This window comes from Pararge aegeria, assembly GCF_905163445.1.
Source record: "Pararge aegeria chromosome W unlocalized genomic scaffold, ilParAegt1.1 SUPER_W_unloc_4, whole genome shotgun sequence".
NCBI lineage: Eukaryota > Metazoa > Arthropoda > Insecta > Lepidoptera > Nymphalidae > Pararge > Pararge aegeria.
In genome coordinates, this window is record NW_024396990.1 from 219,532 (window position 1) to 245,603 (window position 26,072).

Here is a 26,072-nt window from a genome sequence, read left to right on the forward strand (position 1 = left end):
ACCCTGCAATAGATAACATGAGATTTTTACGTGTTTTAAAAGGTAAATGTTTAGCATTTACGGTTAAAAATTAAAATACGCTTTTAGAGATATACGCTAAAGATTTTATTTTGTACGCTATGCGCCTCGCGCGCGCTGGTTGCGCTGTCGCCTGTCTAGCGACAATTGACCTAGAAGTTTGGCCGCTCATTACTAGATGGCGCTTTCATATATTTTTTACTTAGTGTTTTTTTAATTACAAAACTTTAATGGTCCTATCTGAAGGCTCTTTAAGACCCTGAGGGTAGGGTATGCACTGCTTATTTGCATATATGCAATGCACGCCACTGTATATACTAATTATTAACTACTTTTAACTTATTCTTCCTAAGTGGCTTCCGCATTACTGGGTAGGGTAGGTTATTTCTTCTTTCATAGTTCTAACCGACTTCAAATAAAGGAAGAGGTTATCAATGCATTTTTTTTTTTTTTTTTTACTTAGATTTAAGAATACACTATAATATCAACCAATGGATTTCAGAAGCTTTCTACTTCTCCTTAAAAACATTTAACATGAGATTGTACTTTCGCTCTATCTACATTTTCTTTAATACCTATACTTATAATTGAAATGTTCTGACCAAAATTAATTTTAATGAATATGTTGGATTTGATTGATTATTAATGTTGGCGTTGGTGCGTAATAGTTACGCGGATTTGCCTTTAACTGAAGAAAAATAAGTGTTTACAAACTCGACGTAGATATTCTAAGACTCGTAATCTGTCTAGATTTAAGAATTAAGGGGGATGGGAGAGATGGGGGTAATAGGTCAGGGTCTAAAGGGGTTACCATCCGTTTGACACGGGAGGACGGGGAGACCAGGCAATTTCAATGTGAACATGCTCGGATGTGGTTTATTACAGTTTAAAAGACTTTTACTTTTAACCAGTTTACTGGGGAGTCTTGAGTACATTATTATGATATTTTCATTTATTTATTTGATGGGGAAAGACTTTTTACCCTTAGCACATTTGCACGCTCGCAGTCGTAGTCGATTTCGCGTATCGAAACAAAACTTTCGGTCTTAGTAAAACTTCTTACTGCAATCGTTTTAGTGTCGCAAATCCTGTATTGATTTTTATCCACTTACAAACGTTCCTTTTAGATCTACTGTCTAGGCTGTTGAAGTGTTTATAGGCTTTAAAACAGGGTTTGGATATACATTCAATTTAACTGAAGTATACTGCTACAATACTCGAAAGCAACTGTACCAGCGACGCTGTACTGTATTGCCAGTGAACAAACTTTTACTAAGGGTAGAAACTGTTACTTCCTAAAGTTGTATAATTTTAAACACTAACTCTTTTGATCACATTGTCCGTGCAGTCCTGGCTAGGAATAAGACTGCTCCAGATCTTTCCGTGGTGATGGATGGAAAAGGATGATCACTTGTGATGATGGAGCGACTAAACTGGAGAGCTCTACAGATATTCATGTAAACAGCATAGATAAGTTTGATAAAAATGTTTAATACGTTCCGTAGTTGTCTGCAAAATTTGTTTTCTGTTATTAAATTATGTGAAAGTGGCATGGTTGTGATCATGAATGTAGATGGGTGTTTTGTCCATGACAGTTGTAGTATACAACACCAGCCTGTTATATCTGCTAATCTATGTGGGTGTATATAGAATGCAGTAGCGTGCATTGAGGCTATGTACAGGGTATGCAGATGATATAAAATGAAGAATTAATGAAAATGAAAATTAAATAAACATTTGCATATACTTTACATACCCTCTATGCACGTCACTGATAGAATGAATGTTTTGTTTTGCAAAAGAGCAATCGATGACTGTCCTACATCAAGCGCAGGAAGTCAATATTGCAAAGTTAGTTAAGTCTAATAATACTTAACATGAATACTGATTTATGGCATAGACGGTTAGGGTATCATTGTCTTAAAGGTATGTTCATTTCAGGATGACAAAGAAGATTTCAACAAGTTTGCGCCTGCCTGGAAGGAAAGCCTGTGGCCCGGGCTCCGAAAAGATCTACGAAACGTGTTGGCCGACCCTTGGAACTCATCCATAGTGACGTGTGGAGCCCTATGAGAGACTCCAGCTGTGGAAATGCAAGGTACTTACTCGCCCTTACTACTAATAATTTTTCTCTTCAAAACTTTAGATATTTATTCAAGAAAATGTGTGAAGTGTAAGATTGCTTTATCAAATAATTATTACGTAAGTGCGTAACATATAAAATGCCTGCGTTTTGATAACATTGGTTTTGATTTTGAATTACCATAGGGGCAGTGTTAAGTGTTTCCTAGAGAAGAAGGGAACAGCTCACCAGCTTACCTTACCGCATTGTACTCAGCAGATGTATTTGAATACCAGAAGCAACACTGAGGAAGTGTGGTCCCGACACACTATTTGTAAAGGAAACCTTTGTTTTTGGATGCATTGCCTATTCATTAATCCCGCAGTCTAGTCTACATAATAAATTGAACGCTAAGAGAAAGTTGTGCATTTTTGTCGGTTATTCAGCGTTACCGATTTATAGAACCATTAAATAAATCCAAGGAAGGTTATTCTGTATAGTAAAAAGCACATTCCTAATGTACTTTTTATTGAAAATAAATGTGCTGACATTGATGAATATCGTAATTCTCGTCTTATATAATATAAATAAATCACATGATTTTTATATGAATTAACAGATGGTGAGTCTGGCGATGACTGCTGCAACAACAGTGAGGTAGAGCAGGCCTCTACTGATGCCGAGTCTTCTGCTGAGGAAAGGCGGAAGAGAGAAAAAACGACGCGAGACGTCGGCGGCGCTATAGTTGGAGGGGAAGTGGCGACTAGTACAGAGGAGTCTGTCAGCTGCCGATCCATGCGCAGTACACGTGGTACACCGCCGACGAAATATGGCGATTATAAAATAGGTATGTAGACCAGAATTTTTGAGAAGCCACAAACATATGTGTAGGCAATAAAGTTATCAAACTCCTCTGGTGGCAAAAAGCTATGAATGTAGAGTATCTGTCACTTTTGGAGAAAAAAGTTTGGAATTCAGTTGATCCACCTGCTGATAGTAATGTTATAAAGTTAGTTTAAGTGGACATACAAATTGAAATGTGATATAGGGAGAAATTTGCGGAAAAGTGGGTTGCGGGAATAATAGTCTTTTCGCAAACTAGTATCTATGTAGAACGTTGTAATAAAATCTAAATACTACCTCTTTTTCTAGAAGTACTATCATCATTAAAAAGTTTTTGTAATTTATTTTCTTCCTTTGCATAAATTAGGCATAGGTAGGTAGGGACATAATCCCATTGCTATAGAAATTTTGGGGTTTCTGAAATCAAAAAACCGCGACAAGTAGTTTTGGCAGTCCTCTCGTGATGTTAACCTGACACTGCCTAAAGAATTCTGAAGAGACCGAAACAGGTGGAAATCTGAAGGTGTAAGGTCAGGACTATACAGCGGATGCATTACCACCTCCCAGCCAAACTATCTTAATTTTAGCTGAGTGGCTAAAGATGTGTTAGGTCTAGCGTTATCATGATGAAAAACCACACCTCTTCTGTTGATTAATTCCGGCCGCTTTCTCTAAACTTCTTGCTTTAATCTCATCAGTTGTTCGCAGTAGAATTCAGAATTGATGATCCTGCCTGGTGGTAACAGCTTATAATGAATAATGCCCTTCCAATCCTACTACTACACACACAGCGTCACCTTGTTGCGAGTTAACCCGGGTTTCGCCACAGTCTGTGAAGCCTGATCGGCCTTTGACCGTGACCTTTTTCGCACTTTCTTGTCGTACATGATCCACTTCTCATCACCAGTTCAAAAATGGTTCGGTCATGATCCACTTCTTATCAGCTCCGTCAAAAATGGTTTTGTGGTCAATTCCCAGTTCTTCAGCTACATTGTACCTACTGATTTGCCCATCTTGGTCCACTTTTTCAAAAATGGCATCCATTATATCCGTCATAGGGCTCCTCCTAACCAGAGCGAGGTGCATCTTTGACATCAAAATTTCCGGATTGAAAACGCTAAACCCAAATTTTTTTCGCGGCTTGCGTTGCATTTTTACCTTTTTTGTAGTAAAATTTTAAAAGGTAAAAAGGAATTTCTTCATTAGATTCACTCATCTTCACACATTTTCCTAATTTGATACCAAAACCAGCCAGATACAAATAGTATAGCCAAAGAGATTTTATTACATGTTCATACATACTATAATGCGAAAAGACTTTTTCCCCAACCTATTAGATTTATTAGCTATAAATAAAAAACTTTCGGTCTTAGTAAAACTTCTTACTGCAATCGTTTTAGTGTCGCAAATCCTGTATTGATTTTTATCCACTTACAAACGTTCCTTTTAGATCTACTGTCTAGGCTGTTGAAGTGTTTATAGGCTTTAAAACAGGGTTTGGATATACATTCAATTTAACTGAAGTATACTGCTACAATACTCGAAAGCAACTGTACCAGCGACGCTGTACTGTATTGCCAGTGAACAAACTTTTACTAAGGGTAGAAACTGTTACTTCCTAAAGTTGTATAATTTTAAACACTAACTCTTTTGATCACATTGTCCGTGCAGTCCTGGCTAGGAATAAGACTGCTCCAGATCTTTCCGTGGTGATGGATGGAAAAGGATGATCACTTGTGATGATGGAGCGACTAAACTGGAGAGCTCTACAGATATTCATGTAAACAGCATAAATAACTTTGATAAAACCTTAAACAATGTTTTTTACGTTCCGTAGTTGTCTGCAAAATTTGTTTTCTGTTATTAAATTATGTGAAAGAGGCATGGTTGTGATCATGAATGTAGATGGGTGTTTTGTCCATGACAGTTGTAGTATACAACACCAGCCTGTTATATCTGCTAATCTATGTGGGTGTATATAGAATGCAGTAGCGTGCATTGAGGCTATGTACAGGGTATGCAGATGATATAAAATGAAGAATTAATGAAAATGAAAATTAAATAAACATTTGCATATACTTTACATACCCTCTATGCACGTCACTGATAGAATGAATGTTTTGTTTTGCAAAAGAGCAATCGATGACTGTCCTACATCAAGCGCAGGAAGTCAATATTGCAAAGTTAGTTAAGTCTAATAATACTTAACATGAATACTGATTTATGGCATAGACGGTTAGGGTATCATTGTCTTAAAGGTATGTTCATTTCAGGATGACAAAGAAGATTTCAACAAGTTTGCGCCTGCCTGGAAGGAAAGCCTGTGGCCCGGGCTCCGAAAAGATCTACGAAACGTGTTGGCCGACCCTTGGAACTCATCCATAGTGACGTGTGGAGCCCTATGAGAGACTCCAGCTGTGGAAATGCAAGGTACTTACTCGCCCTTACTACTAATAATTTTTCTCTTCAAAACTTTAGATATTTATTCAAGAAAATGTGTGAAGTGTAAGATTGCTTTATCAAATAATTATTACGTAAGTGCGTAACATATAAAATGCCTGCGTTTTGATAACATTGGTTTTGATTTTGAATTACCATAGGGGCAGTGTTAAGTGTTTCCTAGAGAAGAAGGGAACAGCTCACCAGCTTACCTTACCGCATTGTACTCAGCAGATGTATTTGAATACCAGAAGCAACACTGAGGAAGTGTGGTCCCGACACACTATTTGTAAAGGAAACCTTTGTTTTTGGATGCATTGCCTATTCATTAATCCCGCAGTCTAGTCTACATAATAAATTGAACGCTAAGAGAAAGTTGTGCATTTTTGTCGGTTATTCAGCGTTACCGATTTATAGAACCATTAAATAAATCCAAGGAAGGTTATTCTGTATAGTAAAAAGCACATTCCTAATGTACTTTTTATTGAAAATAAATGTGCTGACATTGATGAATATCGTAATTCTCGTCTTATATAATATAAATAAATCACATGATTTTTATATGAATTAACAGATGGTGAGTCTGGCGATGACTGCTGCAACAACAGTGAGGTAGAGCAGGCCTCTACTGATGCCGAGTCTTCTGCTGAGGAAAGGCGGAAGAGAGAAAAAACGACGCGAGACGTCGGCGGCGCTATAGTTGGAGGGGAAGTGGCGACTAGTACAGAGGAGTCTGTCAGCTGCCGATCCATGCGCAGTACACGTGGTACACCGCCGACGAAATATGGCGATTATAAAATAGGTATGTAGACCAGAATTTTTGAGAAGCCACAAACATATGTGTAGGCAATAAAGTTATCAAACTCCTCTGGTGGCAAAAAGCTATGAATGTAGAGTATCTGTCACTTTTGGAGAAAAAAGTTTGGAATTCAGTTGATCCACCTGCTGATAGTAATGTTATAAAGTTAGTTTAAGTGGACATACAAATTGAAATGTGATATAGGGAGAAATTTGCGGAAAAGTGGGTTGCGGGAATAATAGTCTTTTCGCAAACTAGTATCTATGTAGAACGTTGTAATAAAATCTAAATCTAGAATCCTCTTTTTCTAGAAGTACTATCATCATTAAAAAGTTTTTGGAATTTATTTTCTTCCTTTGCATAAATTAGGCATAGGTAGGTAGGGACATAATCCCATTGCTATAGAAATTTTGGGGTTTCTGAAATCAAAAAACCGCGACAAGTAGTTTTGGCAGTCCTCTCGTGATGTTAACCTGACACTGCCTAAAGAATTCTGAAGAGACCGAAACAGGTGGAAATCTGAAGGTGTAAGGTCAGGACTATACAGCGGATGCATTACCACCTCCCAGCCAAACTATCTTAATTTTAGCTGAGTGGCTAAAGATGTGTTAGGTCTAGCGTTATCATGATGAAAAACCACACCTCTTCTGTTGATTAATTCCGGCCGCTTTCTCTAAACTTCTTGCTTTAATCTCATCAGTTGTTCGCAGTAGAATTCAGAATTGATGATCCTGCCTGGTGGTAACAGCTTATAATGAATAATGCCCTTCCAATCCTACTACTACACACACAGCGTCACCTTGTTGCGAGTTAACCCGGGTTTCGCCACAGTCTGTGAAGCCTGATCGGCCTTTGACCGTGACCTTTTTCGCACTTTCTTGTCGTACATGATCCACTTCTCATCACCAGTTCAAAAATGGTTCGGTCATGATCCACTTCTTATCAGCTCCGTCAAAAATGGTTTTGTGGTCAATTCCCAGTTCTTCAGCTACATTGTACCTACTGATTTGCCCATCTTGGTCCACTTTTTCAAAAATGGCATCCATTATATCCGTCATAGGGCTCCTCCTAACCAGAGCGAGGTGCATCTTTGACATCAAAATTTCCGGATTGAAAACGCTAAACCCAAATTTTTTTCGCGGCTTGCGTTGCATTTTTACCTTTTTTGTAGTAAAATTTTAAAAGGTAAAAAGGAATTTCTTCATTAGATTCACTCATCTTCACACATTTTCCTAATTTGATACCAAAACCAGCCAGATACAAATAGTATAGCCAAAGAGATTTTATTACATGTTCATACATACTATAATGCGAAAAGACTTTTTCCCCAACCTATTAGATTTATTAGCTATAAATTTCATAAATAGTTCATAAATAATCGCTTAAATAAGCTTAAGTTATAAAATAAACACTGAAACAAGTATGTACATTGAACAATTTTTAATATTATTTTCTCTTCGTTACAGATTTGACTCTGTGTTTGTGAACGCGTGTGCTGAGTGGACTAATGAAGAGTTCGGTGGTTTAAACATACCCGCCGGTCGGGTCGCGTACGTGCACGGTTCGGTCGATCCGTGGCATGCGCTATGTATGACTACTACGCAGGACAACTACACGCCCGCTATCTTCTTTGAAGGTATATACTCAGTGGCGTGCATAGCCCTTGGACCCAGGGTATGCACAAGGTGTTCAACACAAACATAAAGTAAAATTAAAATTTAGATTTTAGATAGGTATGTCGGTTTATAATCAAATTACTTTACGAAAGTTATATTTTTGATTGATTTAATACTATCGTCTATCTACTGCTAATTGAATAAAAGTACATACCCTGATTTACGTCACAAAATTATGACACACCATTCGGCAGCATTTTCTAAGCACACTGATGATGATAATATTTTTCCAACATATCATGTTTTTAGCGTTTTTATGAAAATTATTAAGATCACAATATCCTTTATCATTCCACACTTTACGTATATTGGACAATAAAACAAAAGGAAAGCAAATTAATCGATTGGTGTGTACAAAGCCGCTTAGCCAAGAATAGTTTTCGTAATATTTATTATTAAATATACGCGTTACTTTATCACCTTTTTTTGGGATATTTGTAACATTGGTACACTCCTTCCTTTGCGAATGATTTCTAATTTTACGATATAAGTAGGGATAGAAATTAAAGTTTTCTCTAAGTACTTTTTCCAGGCACACTGAACCCAAACAAAGACCGCACGAATATGCTTTCATTATAAAATGAATGAATAAACTATAAATTAACCTTAACACATTAAACTATCACTGCTCAAACTTTTATAAGTTACTGAATTTATGCACTTGAACCGTTTATTTATCACCAACGCCATACAGCATTGTTCGAAGGTAAACAATAATGGCGATCGAATATGCTAATGATAATATTGCAATCGAAATTAGTCAAAATATGTCTTTAATTTTTTGTAAGTATGGGTACGAACGCTATTTTATTTTGATATGTAAACAATAAATAGAAACCATATTTATTGTTAACTCTCTCACTCTCCAATGATTCCTGGAAAACCTAAATTATTCATTTTTCAAAATTGAGACAGCGTTTGGTTTCATAGATTATTTTCAAAACGAAAGACTCGACGAAAGAATTCGATAATATTAGATCCTTAATTTTCTTAAAAGACACTAAAAGGTATTTACATTTGTGAATAATGTTTTTAATTCTAAAAAAAGAATAATGACCTTTAACAACAATAACAAACCAAGCAAATCATTTTATTCATAGAAAAAATGAAACACGTAATTAGAGAATAGAGAATTTATGAATGAAACTGTTCACACAAGACCGATGCTAATCTTGTAAGTACAAGCGCACGATTATAACATTACACGACACACACTACTAACTTGCACGCACACATCTAGCAGAACGATTCTTTCTTTGGGCGTGCTTATTTTATTGATATTTCTATGCAACAGTAGAGGGCGTCATATGTCGAGTGATTCATAATAATTGATTTACCCTGCAATAGATAACATGAGATTTTTACGTGTTTTAAAAGGTAAATGTTTAGCATGTACGGTTAAAAATTAAAATACGAAGTAGTAAAGTTACGAATCAGATAGACAGATGAACGTGAAAAGGCTTCAACCCAACACGTATTTTCAATCTTGAAGATAGATTAACGTTTACATTTTAATCAATATTTGTATTATTACAAATATTGATTAAAATGTCTGTATATCAATAGCATCTACAAACGCAAGAACAGACAGCAGCGTCTGATGTGACGTTTAAATTCGCGTTCTGCGTGCGACCAATGATAAGTCGTGCCCTCATCAGCAAGATTTTTGTTATTGGTCGTAAACTTAACTCGATCATCATCGGTAAGAAAGAAAGAAAGATGGCTTGCGGTGGCCTTCTTTTTGGTACCAAATTTCACGCAAAAATTTGTTCGTTGTATAATAATATTAGGTCCTTAATTATGAAATTCGCGTTATGTCGTACTGGCCTCGTTGATCTTCTCTTTGGATATGAATTCCAATTTCAAATTTATATAACTATTTACTCATGCTTTTGTATTTTGAAAACCCTAATTTATTTGTTTTATCCTCCTTTGGTGTTTTATGTCTGTCTGTCTGTCTGTAGCATCATATTTCCCGAATCGATTTTGATATTGTGTTTTTGTTTGATATATATATTAGTCGAGAGTGTTCGGGTCGCCGTCAGATGGCGGATGACATGTTTTTACACATCTCCCTGTGTTTTTTTTTTGTTTTCACAACTCTCTTAATATGGCTATCAATTGATAGTCGGGGTATTTTCACTGGTCAGTTATTTTTTTTTTTATTTATAATTTACTGTCAAGATCTACAAAGTTCATATTCATCATCATCATCATATGAACCCATTACCGACCCAGTACAGGGCAAGGGCCTCCTCTCACAGTGTTTTTATTTGCTTAAAATGCACTTAGCATTCTAAGCAAATATATAATATATACTCACACACTATGCCGGTACTTTTGGCAATTAAGTCCAAAATGTCCTTGCATAAACCAAAAATTTTATCAGGATCACCTATACCTAGTGTGTTAGCTATCTTCATGAAACTGATAAAATATTGCAACAATCACTTCTCGTAGGCGTGTTTTCTGTCTTTCAAACGGAAAAACATTCTTGAGGCCATTTATGTCTGACCAAGTTCCAATCTGAAAGAAAGAAGAAACTTTGACTATAAAGATACATTTTAAGGATTAATTCCTTTTCCCTACGTGATTAAATCAGAAGTGGGATCAGAGGAAGGATCAGACCGAAATATGAAGCTGAGCGAGTTGCAAAGCGTAAATGGCAATCGTAGGGTTATATAGTTCAGGGCAGCTCTATAATATATAGCTCTATATACAGGGCAATATACTATTCGTAGACTCCCCTTTTACATGTTTATTTTAATTATTTATTGCATACTGTTGAATAAGGTACATTTTCTTCCAGTTTACTTGGTGTTTGTGGAAAATGTATTGTGTGTGCGTAGTATGGCTTTAGGTGGACATAGAACAAAAAAAACAAGTGGTGCAGTTCTGTTTTGCACGCTTTATTAAGCGAAGCGTTGAGGTGATGCTCCCGCTATATGAAAGTCAAGGTCTTTTCAAAACTAAAAATGACTGTATTTTTCTCACATTGCACTTATAGGATAATATAATCATATCGAGGGGTGAAAGGCTATTTGGTTTAAGCGACATTTTTGCAACTTTACAGGAGAGCCATTTAAAGTTTAAAATTTCCGAAAAAAAATCATAACAAAAAAACTTCTTCAGCTATTGGAATGGAGTAAACTTAATTTAAATTAATTTGAAAACGTCAAGGTGTTGATGCTTATACCATATAAAACGGACCTTTAATTAAGAAGATAAATGTCGCTTAATACGAATTGCCTTAAGCCACTATTTTTCAGGGAACGGAAAAAAGATTTAAGTGACTTCATAACTACAATTGGCTACAGGAAAAAAATACTAAGCGACTCTGCAGTATATTTTCAGAATAAGCCAAACAGCATGAAGTGACGCAGCCCAAGAAATTAACTGTAGCAAGCTATTTATCTCACCTGCCAATTGAGATTAAATTGACTGACTGGCTAATTCACATAAGTAACATATAAAAGTAGTAAAGTATTGAAAATGTGACGTTGGATGTAACATTTTAAGCGTCTAAATCAGTCAATGGCTGTTGAAACAACCTGAATATACCGCTATCACCAAAAATTTCGGGTGCTGATATTGAATAAATAAAGAAATACACAGAATCAGTTCAAGTATTTATTAAGTCACGTAATAATAATAAAGTAGAACTCTTGTACGAAACGTCTCAATGTAGGAACATCAATATTTTTATTTATTATCTTTCAGTCTTAATCAACCACATCAGTTAAAATAAGTATTACTCGCTTATTCATATTTAACAATATTAGGCGTAAATCTGCATATTTTAACACCATCCTATCCATCACATTTGTCACCCTTATGACGATGAGATAACAATCACAAGTTTGTTTGTAGCTATATTTTACTTAGTCACTTTCACACATTTCAATGACAAAGTGACAAAGAAGAAAATAGCTATAGAATAAATATTTTTATGAATTACACCACACACATTACACACTGTGGTGTATAATGTGTGTGGTGTAATTTACCTTAGTATAATAATCATGTAAAATCAGTCTCAATGTAGGAACATCAACTATAATTATAATTAACTTTTAGTACAAACAACAAAACTTCTAGAAATTATATAAAATACAATCAATGCTTGATAATAAAATGCAATAAAAAATAACGAAAAAGTATTTAGTTATCATTTTATTCGACTGTATCCTCTACATCAGTATCGAGTAGAACGTCTTTGGAATTGCAGTATTGCAAATTTAAATATTCTTTATGAAATATCTTGGGTACAACCCCTGTGTCACATAATTTCTTTAGATCCATGTATTTGGCTTTGGTAATCGGCAAACTTGAATTATATCTACGATTGATAGCTCTAGGTTTCGCAATAATTTGTATAGTATCTTCCGGTGCACTATCTTTCATTGAAAATTTTACTTTCATCTGATTTGTATGAGATTTCTTAAATGTTGCTGTACGGATTTTACTTATCTTACCTACAAGGTTTCCCTTAAAATATTTATCAGACATATCATCAAAATTTAAGAAATCCTCATGTGTCAGATTTTCAACATTATAAGGTGCCGGTTCTTTTCTTGCTAGCTGGCATATTGTTGCCCATTGCGATGGAGCCCATACAGTAATATTTCGAATGGATTGTTCTATTGTAGAATGTATGCTATCTACTGACATTTCCGTGTGACCAGGTAAAAGGTAATTTATTTGAATTGCTTCTAAATTGGTCGATTGCAATAAAGCATTGTGTATTGCTGCAAGAACTATTTTATTTTTGTTTTGTCCAGGACAAGAATCTGAATACAAGATCAAAAATTTAATGTTGCCCCGAGAATCAACATTCTGTATGTACTTCTCTATAATAGTGGCAATTTCATTTGCACCCCTCTTTGCTTCAGATTCTCCCCAGATAAAACAAAAACCGTTCCTTGTGATGCTTTCGTAGAAACATAAATTAAAAACAGCATACTTTCTAGAATAAAACAGTAACATATTATTGCCATGAGGCGTATTGAGAACCTTTTGGAGGTCAAAAGAAGTGCACAGAATGGAAGGGTTTTCTTTACCTAATTGTCGATGACAATCCAACCGCTTCTTCGATGCCTCCTTTTCGTCAAAATGAGCTTGCAATTCGGCACAATCCTCTGGCTTCTGGCCTTCAAAACGCAGGCACTTTATGCATTTGTCCTTTTTAGGTACGTGAAACCCAATATTAAAATCAGTAGTGAATATTAGACGGAATACTTTTTCACTTACAACATCCACTCCTTTACTAATTAGGTCTTCTTTATAACATCGGTATAAATTTTTAATATTTTTGACTTCAACAGGCAGATATAGTTTTGTGCTATCCTTTCAGCAGTAGTGCGATGGTATAGCAGGTAACCTTTTGATAAAGGATTTTACTGATTCTTTGATTGCGTTAGATGTTTTGTTGGTGGGAATGCATTTTCCTCTTCCTTCTTCTTTCGCCATACCAAGTTCCTGTGCCGTCAATGTATAATAAATGTATCTTTGACTGATATCAAGAGTGTTCATGAGGAACTTTAAACAAACTTGTCGCCGACCTTCTCCATCATTTATGAAATAAAAGAATGTATTATTCCTGTAATTAGAGTCTTTGGATCTCTTCCTTTTTATGGTTTGTTTAGAAGACATAGATATGATCCACTGTTTTTTTCTTTCTGTAGATAATTCCCAAAAATGTTTAAATATGGCCATTTCTTTTCTGAGGGTATTTCTTTACAGTTATAGGGACAGTTTTTTTCCAAGCAAGGATTCGGTTTCATATTTATTTCTTTCACAATTGAACCATCTCCCTTAACATATTGAACGCCCTTTGATCTAGCATCTTTTCGTACCTTTTTCTTATTTGTTCTTTTCTTTTTTAATCCTGCATCTCCTACTTTTCCATCTTTTATGCTTATTTTCTTTTTCTTCGCTATTCTTTGATCATCTTGATCACTTGAAGACTCATCTGTTTCTTTCCACGACGTTGAGTCCCAAGCAAAATCTTCATCATCACTTAAAAAATCAACATAGCTTTTTTTTAGAACTCGTTTGTTTTTCTTCGGTATTGGATGATCACCTTCTGTTTGTATTTCTACATTGTCATCAGTATTTACTTCTAAAGATTTCCTTAATATATCCATGTCGGTTTCAGGTATAATTTCAGTAATAGTTGGTTGAAGACTGTCGTTACTAATTGTTCTTTCTATTTCTGTTACTTCAGGTTTGTCCTTTTCTTCTTGATTCTAAAAGGCAATTGAAATATTATTCACCATCAAATTTGCAAAAAAACTCCGCACTAGATTTTACAGTAAACGCGAAAGTTTATGAGGGAAGATGGATAATACGATGTTTGTTGCTCATTTATGTTGAAAATATTAATTAGGTTTTTATAAAACTTAACAGTAACATAGATCATAAATCAAAATAACACGTAGACTACTTTTCACAAAGTTACGAAACTAGTGACTATATAAAAAAATCACCGCTCTTTCCACTTCAATCGTTACTTCGTTAATAATTAAATCCTCGTCTTTCAAATCATCAGGTATATATTGTGTCGTTTTTGTCTGAAATAAGTAAAATTTAACGTGTGAATAACAAATGGCTACTATTACAAGTATTACAAATATGAAACATATACCTACTTCTATATCCACAGAATGTGCATAAAAGTTCGATTCATCATTTAAATCAATTGGATCATCAATCAAGGATTCCGGTTGTTGACCTATGCTGTTCGAATTAAAAATACTTAAATCGTTGACTTGTTCATGATAGGAGGCACTTCCTAAGATTGTTACTGTAGATTTGGTGGTGTCGCTTTTATCAGTTACGGAAGACGTATTGTCCTCTTTTGACACACTGATTCGTTTGATTTTGTGTTTGTAGAATTTCTGTCTTTCTCTCTCCATATTTATCTGAAATAGTAATTATAAGGGAAGTACATAAGATGATCCTTTTACAACCACAAGTATGTACCTATATCATATTTATAGTTGGCGCTAAATGTTAGTACTTAACATAGTTTACAAATAAAAGACAAATCAATTACATAATAGATCACTGAAAAAGTAATTTGCATGTCGCTTATCGGTAATTTTATTGTAATAAACAAACTAGGTGTACCTAAAATGTATCTAAAGATACGAGTATTAAATAATTATAAGTACAACTATATTAAACAGTGTGTATATCAATAATAACAATCATGTATTGTTATACAATTATACCGAACTTAAATGAAGACAGTTAGCCTAAGATTGCAATAATTCTCTTAAAATAATGAATTAACTACATACTTAATAGTATTAGTAACATAATTAAACTAATAAATAATAATAACAAATAAGTAAACGTATTACATTTCATCTCAATTTGAAATCTTACATAAACAACACTTACGATTTGTTTTGGAGAGCGCTGTTTTATAAACACTGGCGGCAACTGTGAGTCACGTCACACCTTGATACACTCTGGAGTTCGACTGAAGCGCCTGAGCACTACAGTGTCGTTGAATGATCACGATTTTTAACTCCCGGGTGATAGAATAAATAATGGTATTATATGACATGAATGAAATGTATCATATTAGAATTGAATGATTTAAAGGTCGACTATTCTTTTTATTAAAATTGAACAATGATTCAAAATCCATCAGTTCATTTTACCGTCTGTTTTAAGAGTCATTCATTTAAAAAAATAATAGGACCAAAATGTTTTAACGAACATGCAAAATAGCTAAAACAAAACGGCTATTTAGTTTAAGAAACACCCTAGGTAGAAAATAAATGCAGCTGAAAGAGCTTAAGCGACACTCCATGTCGTATTTTGTTGACGGACAAATGATTTAAGCGACATCACGACATGTAAATCGTGGATATCAAAATGATTTAAGTCACATGTTAATAAAAAATAGAAACAAGAAAAACGCTTTAACCGATATTGAATCTTTTTTCTGAGAAAGGCCTACTGATTTATGTCTCGGTTCTTTAAATCATTGTATAGTTCAAGTACACTAGTAATAAATTAATGCAAAAACGACGTCAGATAATACACTGGCATTATGGAAACAACCCAAAATAGAGTTGTTTGAAGCGCCAAAAAAATTGAAATGAATCCGGCATCATCCGACGGAGAAAAAATTGCTGATTCCGAATATGTATATAACTCAATATCGCCCAAGATGTCGCTTAAACCAAATAGCCTTTCACCCCTCGATATGTATATCAATAAAAAACATTCGTTTAAACAACAATTATTTTGTTTAAAGTAAAAAAAATAATTAAATTATAAAAATATTTGAGGACGTCCGGATACGAACAGACCCGTATGGATCTGGCATTCTCAACGTATCCTTTGCCATTTAAAATCTCTGGGTAGTTCGTTAATAAAAGTTGGATAATAATCGTTTAATTACAATTAATAAAAACTAAAACATATTGGATTAGTCTTTAGTGTGTCTCTTATGATAATTGGGTTCGATGCTTGCGAGCTATTGTGTTGCTTTACGTCGAGAATGACGCAAAATGTTAAAAGTATTTTTTTGAAGTTACACTGCTGTAGGCGCGTTATGAAAAAATTATGAGAGTGAAATTTTAAGATGCGCGCGCATCTGTGACACAAAATTAACAGTATGAAGCTGTCTGCTTAAACGCTCATTAAGTCTCGAAAAAAAAGCTACCAACAAAATAGAAATTGAACCTCGATATTAGTCGCGCATGTTGGTACGCTCGTCACCTCTGATCACTGTTTTCATATTTATAATATTTATCAACATGTTTCTAGTTTATACATTCACAACACGTGTTTTAGTGTCATACAAGTGCGAATTATATATGTGCTAATAAATTATATTCAGTAGTGATTTAAATTGAATATTTTCATTGATATTACTTACTATTTGTGAATATTAGTGAAAAAAATTGTGCTTATATACTTTTTCAAGTGCTCCAATATAATTAAGGTTAACTATCCGTATGTATTATTTATTTATATTTATGTATAAATAAGATGAAATAAATAAATAATTTATAAATTATATCAATAATTTAAACCGCTTTTTCTTAGAAAATGCCATACGACTAAATAAATAATGACTTAACAAATATACATTGTAAAGTCAACATCTCCTGAGGATGCTCCGGTGTCAGAACGAATGGGTCGCTATATTGTGGTGGCGGCCATCTTGCATTCGAAATTTGTCATAGCGGATAATGTTTGTCGTAGGTTGCGATAAAGCCGCCAAATTGTACCTTCTTACTATGTTATGTCTGTGACTTCTTTTTTCTTGGTGTACAATAAAAGTGTACCTATACATTCTTACATTCAGTATAATATTCTCTTTGTCCAGTGCTTTATTTGATATAGAGACAGTTGTGAAAACAATGTAAGTCGCAGTTTCGTATTGGCGGCCATCTTGGATTAAAAATTTGTCATCGTGTATCGTGGTCTAATAGTTAAGTCGTTTTATTCGATACCCATATTGTGGGAGTAGTGAAAATATATGTGATACGCCACTTTGTGTCTTCGGCCATCTTGGAACTGAATATATTGACCAAATTACTATTTATACTTAGCCCAACGGCTAAGTCTAGCATTCAAAGGGGCAGTAGCGCCAACATTTTGGGTGCCATGCCCGTAAGTGAACAGTTAGACGGCTTATATTTTTTGTAAATATTAATTTTAGTGTGTGATTATTATTATTGAAGTTATAATTCTTTTGGCGCGTTAGGGAAAATGATGAGAGTAAATTTTACGATGCGCGCACACTGTCACAAAAAACCGACAACCTGAAGTTAGCTGTAAGGTTTGACAGTGTACACTTTGAATTGTCAAAGTCTGCGGGCTCATTCCGGTGATTTAATTGTACAAAAATCTTAAATTTTAATGTTGAGTGAAACTTGGTTGTCCGATAACTACGAGTCCATTAGTGCCCAAATTCAATTTTGTTCATTATGTCCATTCCTTTAAATATGCATAAATATTTTTTTTGTGATACTTAAATAAACTTTATTTAACTAGATAGTGAGTTATTATAAACTTTCAAGGAATGAAATGTATTTTTTTCTATTGTTAGAGAAGTTTTTTCTACAAACGTAGAATAAGGCGAAATGTAAAATTTTTGAAAAGATTTTTATCTTGTTACGCCATAGTGTAACTTCTTACGCGTGTACATAAGTACACACACGTTTTTTTTTTATTCCACCTACGTCATTGACTGATAGTAAATGATAATAATCATTTAAAAATAATATAACAGATGACTCACTCGGGCTGACGCGTCCGCATGCGGTGAAAAGTTTAAGGTTTAAGGTACTTTTTTTAGTGAATTCCTCTACAAGTTGGCTGACTTGACCTTGACTGCAATCTCACCTAGCGGTAAGTGGTGATGCAGTATAATGTGGTAGCGGGTTAACCTGTTAGGAAGTACGGCAGTTATATTAAACCCATTCCCCTAATCAGTACCTACGCGACAAAGTCCATCAATATAGCGAATATTTCAGTTAAACTCTAGCGACTCGGTTGCTATCTAATCTCACACGAAATTTCATGACTTCTTCATTTTTAATCATACATGCTTACCACGAGTACAACGTAATTTAATGTAATTGTTGGACTTACCTTCTTTAGAGTTCCGGATACGTTGAGCTGATGTACGTGCATGGTAAAGTTCTTTCGGATACAGGTATCATGAAAGTGGATCGGTCCTGTTATGCCTTCGATCACCGTCTGCGGCAAATAAAATAATCTTCCTACTTTAAACGTCATCTGGAATCTCATATGACCTCAAACAGTTTATTTAGTACGTAAGCATATGAAACTATGATATTTAAATGCCGGTGGAAAAGACGTTAATTGCAAGGTCGGTTGATAATGTTTTATTACTAATAACTATTGTGCTTAACGGCGATGATACCAGCAGGATATTCGATTTCTCAATTGCTTGAAGCAGTTTCCAACTGAGATTATTTATGAATGTTTCTCGACGAAAACAGCTAATGGTTTGACAGTCATTTGATGATAAAATTCCAGTGTTTTCTTCAGTAACTTCATATTCAAAAAGATATAGAATAGGTCTGCGCAAATGTTTTGGCGACATATTTACTAGTATTCAAACGTTGCTTTAATCGACGTATAAACACAAAATAAAGTCCTACGAATCTGTTGAAAGTCCGTGTATCTTTTGCGGGGCACTGGACAATTAACGTGTTAAATCGACTCAGTCTTAATAAAAGTTGACTATTTAATATTTGGATAGTAATTTTTAAACCGAGTAAAACATATATATTTTAAATATATATTTCTTGTGTGCGTGTGTATGTCACTGAACTCCTCCTAGATGACTGGACCGATTTAAATGAATTTTTTGGTATACGTTTGGGTGGCACCCTGCATGGTTTAGATAGACAAATTAGCCGGACTGATGGTGCTGGGGTCCACTAGTATTTTATATAAATCAAGTTTGAATACCCAACTATTACTGGGTGGAGCGGAACATAAGCGTTAAACATAATTTACGTCTTGTTCCTGTTCATACGGAAGCCCACCTATTAAGAAACTCCGCTGAGGTCAATAAGCATCGCATTAAGGTCTCCCAGAATATTTGCCATTATGACTCGGATCGGCCTCGTATGTAAGGACTGGCATTGTGGCGTTTTCGTACAAAAACTTCAAGACTTGGATGTACCTATAGTGAATTCGGCATCTCTGAAGGGACCTTAACACAGCCCAGGTTTCCACCGAATCAAAGGCTTTTTCATAGTCCACAAACGCTAAGCTAAGTGGCCGGCTTCGGTCTTCTATACAACCTTCTGCAGCGTATGTATATGGTCTATTACTAAAGCCCTTTCGTACCATTCAACGCATGCGTTATGATGTTCCATGAAGATGCAAAATAAAAGCTCATAAGTATGGAGACACCATTTTATATCGAACAATAATATAACTACTAAAGTTATAGACTTTCATTAGAAAACGTAAAACGTGTGGCATTTAGAAAATTTGAGTATAGCGCTGAGCATTTTAAATTTTATAATGTACGAACAAGCGTACAGCTGCGAGACGCATATCTGTGCTGTGATTTGTTTCCTTGGCAACACTGATTTCAGCATTGCGCGTGATAATGGAACGCAAATATCTGTGTACTATATGGTATCATAGTATACGCTCGTTGACATAGACAATCCTAGAGTAGCACTGGTGTAACTTTTTTGATTTATTTTTAAGTCCGTAATATCAGAAGCTCAGACACTGCGGAAAAAACATCACTCGTTGCTGTCATTTTTTTGCGTGGCGTCTTAAGTCTTTCTTCTTTTATATGGCCTTATGGCCACATCGACCGAAAACTAGCGACCGGAAAAATTTCAGTTTGCTGCCGAAAACCGACTCGGCTGAAATTTAAGCATTAGATTGTAAGGTCATCGGTCATCGGTCACGTTATCGGATATAAGGCAAACTTTCATATATTTTATAAGCCTATAAATTCATTTTATGATTTTTTGATAGGTTAAACACCTGTTTTCCACGCCACTTCAAGTAACACTTTAATGTCAAAGAATATAAAGCTTACATTTTAATGCAAATTTCAGTCGAGTTGGTGTTGCGACGATGACGATGTGCGCGAAGACAACAAAGTTATTTTTTCAAATATGTTAATTTAGCAAATTTTGGGGTCAACAAGTTTCACACACATTTTAATGTGCCTTTAAATGTTCTTGTGCAGATTCATCACGCTGAGCGTAACGGGAATTAAGATTATTTCGAAAAAAAATCTAAGTTCATCAAATTGTAGCGCGTGCTAGCTCTTATGGTCAACTGCCGTGTCTCGCCACTTCTGTTCGTGTTACCAGACCCTTTGATCAATGGTAGTTCTTTGAGTATATTCGGTAGTAGAATTGAAAATTCTAAGACGAAAACACGATGCTACCACACGAATCAATCAATCGTCACTTGATTTCATCGATCGATGGATCGATTATTGTAGTTTTGTATTATGGAATCTTCCGCTCTAAGAACGGCGTTTCTTAATCCAGATAATTCTGTTTTTTAACAAGTTTCATACTGACCAATATTGATCGATGTTACATCGACGATTTATCGTCCAGTATCGTAGTTTATATCTGTCCATTAGCCAAACTTATCGTACCAATTCAGGTTAAAGACCAAAATTCGATCGATTTGTGTGGAAGTACCCAACTAAGATGTTCTGCTATGCCTTAGGTAAAGGTTTGACTTGCTAAAATAATATGAGCAGAAACTATGTCTGGGTTACGCGTAGCTTTTAGTTCGCTCTGAGCCTAGAGTTGATGCTTTTTAATTTGTCAGCCCAATTTCAATACTTAACGTTACACAGAATATAAGCGTTTACATATGAGAACGCATACTTACTCACCCACACAAAGGGTGAATGTATACAGTTTAGATAGAATATATTATGGGTGTAAATATATTCTAAATCTGACACCAGTCGGCACTGAGTTCAGAGCGAACTACGCTTGGCAGGGTTAAGTGACTTTTACCGCACCAACTAGAAAAACTTAGATCTAATAATAGGAGTTTAATCCATTATACATGTATTTTTGCTGTATGGCACAATAAATAGAGTTGTATAAAAGCGGTTATCATATTTCATGCTAATTGGACTGTTCATATTACTAATTTTTAAAACTATAAATACAAACCCCTTTAATTAAATTTGATATTGCCTCGCCGTATTCTGATTTGTATGCCTTTTGATTGGATAGGCAAATGATGGGGTCGTTGTAATCCACTGTTTCATTTTGGTAAGTGCGTAGGAACTCGGAATATGGATTCGTGATGGCGCCGATCGCATTCTGTGAAAAAAATAATGTTAAATTCATTACATAATATTATTAGCTGTTGATATCAGTTATTACATAATGTTAGTGCCAGTTGATATTAGTCCATCTGCCAAAGTCATCATTGAAAGTATCCTATTAAGCGGTTCTGCTATTCCTTAGGTTAAGGTTTTACTTGCTAATATAATATGAGCACGAATAAAAAAAAAAGAAAATGTAACAGAAACTGTTTCTATATGAATACTTGCAGTAAATAAAGCACTATGAACCACGAAGATTAAAGTTAGGAAAATAACAAAACTCTTTTAAATTATTAACTTTTTTATTCATATTAAAAATAAGCATTAGACACAATAAATGAAGTTAAGTTTTATAGGAAAATTGAAAAAAAAGTAACACAAAATTATTATTTCACACTTAAAATGAATAAACAAAATTAAATTAACAGAAAGTCATATGTGCCTAGTGTGTTTCCCTATAAAAGGAACTAAGTCCAACTGATAATGAAATTTGAAAGGCACTTATGTCGCGGAGCGACGTTTTATATAAAAATCAGTAGTGATGGGACACATCGATTAAATTTTAAACAATATTGATTTTTTTATTTCATTCATTAAGAAATAAAAAAATGTTTTTATACAAATTATTATTTATGTGAGCAGATTTGTATAAAAATTTTTGTCCTCTTCTTTTTTTAGGTACGGCACCATAGCCAATAAATCTTTTTTTTTTGCTTCATTGATTTTTGACGTACATTTTAACTGTGGAAGGATTATAGAATTTAAATCGTTTATTGTTTTATTCCTTTTTAAAATATTGACTACCCGCCAAGATTCCATCTCATTCAAGGTTGTACGGACTCTTATTTTATTTATTTGCTTATTCGATATTTTTATCCAGTTGGCTTTAGAAATACACATTTTATCCGTAGTAATAATGGAATCTGCAGCTTTTTGGAAATCGAAAAAATTCTCTTTATCCATTGGAATTACCTTAAATGGCTTATATCTCGCTTCTTCGATCATCTTTATCAAATCATTGGGTACCATTGGGCTACATAGCTTTTTGCGCTTTTCAATAAGCGCAAAGTCTCTGTCGCAATTAAGATATGAATGTCCAGTTATTAGAAATTTGTGCTCAATTTCATCAAAAATTCCCAATTTTATCAAATAGATCCACAATAGTATAATCATTCGGTTTTTGTTCTGTCCTGCGCAATTATCGCTCCACATTATTAATTTTTTTTTATTTGTAGCACCACTACTGAAGACTTTGAAAACACAGGATGCGATTTCGTTTCCACCTCGTTCAGTAATACCTACGTGCCATAAGCACATGTATGCATCATTGGTGTCACCAATATGGATTCCCAAGTTAAAGTTTGAAAGTTGGCGACTGTAATACATCTGACTGTGAGTAAGGGCAGGGGTAGATAATACTTGTTGAAGATCCATAGTTGCAGTGCATATAAGGCTTCCAGGCATCTGAGACCTCACCACATCTCTCTTCAAAGTATCCATAGCTCTATTTGCCTTGCATTGATGAAGACGTAGCTTGGTAGCGTTTGTTTCTCTATCCGGACCATTAGTTTTAGCTAGAGCATTTAACAGATCACAAGTTGCGCAAGTATCTGTTCGCTTCCGACCAAATTTTAAATTTTTGAAATTAGCTTTGAAGGTGTCACTGTAAAATTTATATGTAATTGTGATGTCAGGATGCAATACTTTAAATGCATTGTAAAATCTATTTATGTTTAAATCGGGGCTTAAATATTCTTTTTGGGATCGTGCTCTTCCATAGTGGGATTCTTCTCGAGGAAATGTTGCTACATGCTCCTTAATTAGTTTTACGATGTCCTCAGAGTATTTTCGATGTTTTATCTTATTTCCTCTTTTCTCTTCATATGTAAGCTCTCCATTTTTTATTCTATTAACAAGAACGTGTATTTTTTTCTGCTTGAGGCCAAAAACAGATGAAAATGTTTTCCTACAAACTTGGATTATGTTACCTTTACCATCAGGCAAAGTATAGGAAACCGTACATTGGCGTTTACTATCTTTTGGATCAAGGTATTTTCCATTTCGTCGCCTCTTTATTGGTAAGATATTAATTAAGCCCATTAAGTAACTGCCTTGCTTTTCATGGGAATCTAAATCATAGTATTCCTTAAATATCTTTAATTTTTGTTCATGTGAAACATCTTTGCAGCTCTTAGAACATTTGCATAGTATCTGCAATAAAAAAAAAAATAAAGTGAAACCCGACTGTTAAAAAATTAAAAAAAAAATAATGACGCCATATTTTCTAACTGACCTACGAGTATATCACGATCGTTTAAAATCGGTTAGGTAGTTCAAGCGCTATGAGGGAACACACGACATGCACAAATTATACGTTCGCATATTATACGCTGCTAAAGTCATAACCTTCCTTTTATTTTGTCGGGTGTAGAAAAAAAATCATTTCTTCGTTTTCTAAGCTTCTTCGAATTCAGCCTTGAATATTTCAGCTTAATCTATTTATAAATTTTAGATCGAATAGATAACGCGGATAAAACGATAGGATCGTTTTTGTTATAAAATAAAAATCTTAATTTTTTTCTAGGTAGGTACATCTACCTAAATCAATATAATATTTTACGTAGTCTTAAAAATGATAATTACAAAAAAGTTGAAAGATACACTATTAAAATTCAAAATACGATGAGTCGTCGGAACACATTCAGCACGTCACTATCAATAATCCTTTGAATTCGACTAAACAAGCATAACAAAACAGTTGTTTGTTTTACCTCGGCACCGGGAGCAGAAACCGCAGGAATGACTTTTTCTGATGTCGAAACATACTCTTTGCCATGAGTTTTAAGTAGTTTTCTTCGAAAACTAGCACTGGAACACTGTTTTTTTCTTTTATTTGCATCACTTGAACACCCAGGCGCGGCGTCACAGTCCGCCATTTTGATACAAAATGAATCAGACGACAATGGTCCTTAGTGCCTTCTGAGAACAGCGAACCCGTGGCTCTTAGTACCCGCGCGAACTTCATACCATTATTTTGTTAGAAAAATATTAAGCTGGGTCCTTAGTGCTTTATTTGTGTTGTTGGGCATGGCATTTAGAACCGAACTGCATACTTAGTTTGAATTTTAACTTTTTGGTACTTAGTGCCTTATTTACTGCAAGTATTCATATACTTTAAATCTAATTTAAAGCAACGAGTTGTGCGTTGCGGTGTGGTTACGGCAGAGAATATAGGATGACATAACCCGTTCTCTCCCCGATGGAGTGAAATTACTACTAACTTCTGCGATCACAAACCCGGCATTGTGATTATGGCCTTACCGCCGGGGTGGTGGGCCTTTAGTCCAGCAGTGGACTGTTACAGACTATTGATGGAAGCAGCGTGGGGGTCTAGACTCATAATCTCTCTGTCCTATCCGTTGTGTAAGAAGTCAGTTCACTCCATCATTTCAAACTAGGTGAGATTGCCGTCAAGAGTTAACTTGTAGTGAAAAAAATAAGTCTCATAAGTAAAATACCATGAAGATTTGTGGATAATTATGTTGATTGTAGACAATGCTGGAAGACAAGGAGCTGATGGATTACCACACTATTTAAAGTTTTTGGAGAATTAACTGTACAGTGATGTCATGAAAAATAAGCAGTGACATCTAAAATATTAGCCGTGCTCACATTTAAGTTCAAATGGGGTCACGGAATAGTGCAAAATGTTATTATCATCCTAGATAATACGAAAACAATAACACACACATTTATACGCAGACACGTACGTGCATATGCGTTTTATAGTTATAACGATAAGGGTTGTCAAATTTTATTTAAGATAGTTTTTCTATAAACTAAATAATTATAATTATAATAAAATCATTTATTCACACGATTATTAAATAGTGACATAAATCATAGTTTAATATTAAGTTTGGTTGAATCACTGATACCTAAACTGAGTAAAAACTCGTACTACAGATGTTAGTGAAATGTAAACAATTTGAAATCATAATAATATAATTTCTTTGAATGGAGTGTTAGTGATGTTTTTTATGGATGCTGTACTTCTGACGCAGGGTAGTCATGGAGTAAAAAATATTGTTTCTCATTCATTTAACAATCAATTTTGGCGCGAAAACGTAAACAAAATAAGTTTCAATGATAAACATCCGGCGATTAAACAACGCCAAATTTAAGTAACATAGTCCATTCAGTCACGTACTTTATTTTTTAATTAATATTTTGTCTGTGTGATTGGTTGATTGATATTTTTTACACGGTTGAATTAATGTGGGGGGCCTACCAACAGAGCGTATTTTGGTGCGGCGTTGGCAGTTTAGCAGCCCGTGATCTCAATTTGTCTAAGTTGTATAGTTAACTAGTTATTTTCGTGTGATAAAAAGA

General features: G+C 34.7%; 1 pseudogene; it reads right to left on the reverse strand.

The window, feature by feature from the left end:
• Positions 1–13,186: 13,186 nt before the first annotated feature.
• On the reverse strand, positions 13,187–22,709 carry LOC120636836 (annotated as a pseudogene).
• Between the last annotated feature and the right edge of the window lie 3,363 nt (positions 22,710–26,072).